Below are 497 nucleotides of genomic sequence, written 5' to 3' on the forward strand. Positions count from 1 at the left end.
TTTTTAAAAAAAAGATGTGCACATGTAAATTAAAAGAGAACTACTGCGAAATTTCCTCCTGGGCGTTCTTGGCTCTGATATCACAGCTTTCTGACATCTAGGGCGTTTGTTAAGTGGGGTTTGCCACATGGATGTGGCAGCTGGGTGAGTGGGGAGCAAGGGTGGTTAATACCTAGTTTTGGTGGGGAGGGTGATGAGAATGTGGGTGCTGAGAAGGGGAAGCGGCCAGAGCTGTATGTTCAATATTTAGTCAGCTCTGCCTATTCTTCCTTCTCAGGCTACCTCCAGGAAGAGTTATTCAGTGAGTTTTCATGAGTTTGTGGCCGATCCCTACCAAAAGGCTTGGCCTATCCAGCTCTCATCAGCTGCAGCTAGCAAGGCTTCTGGGGAAGGCTGTCCTAGCCCACCTGGTCCAGACTCGAGACCCACCTCTGACTCACAACCAGAATCGTAGAGTTGGAAGGGACCCTGAGGGTCATCCAGTCCAACCCCCTGTG

Source organism: Lacerta agilis, chromosome 18 (assembly GCF_009819535.1).
Source record: "Lacerta agilis isolate rLacAgi1 chromosome 18, rLacAgi1.pri, whole genome shotgun sequence".
NCBI classification, from domain to species: Eukaryota; Metazoa; Chordata; class Lepidosauria; order Squamata; family Lacertidae; genus Lacerta; species Lacerta agilis.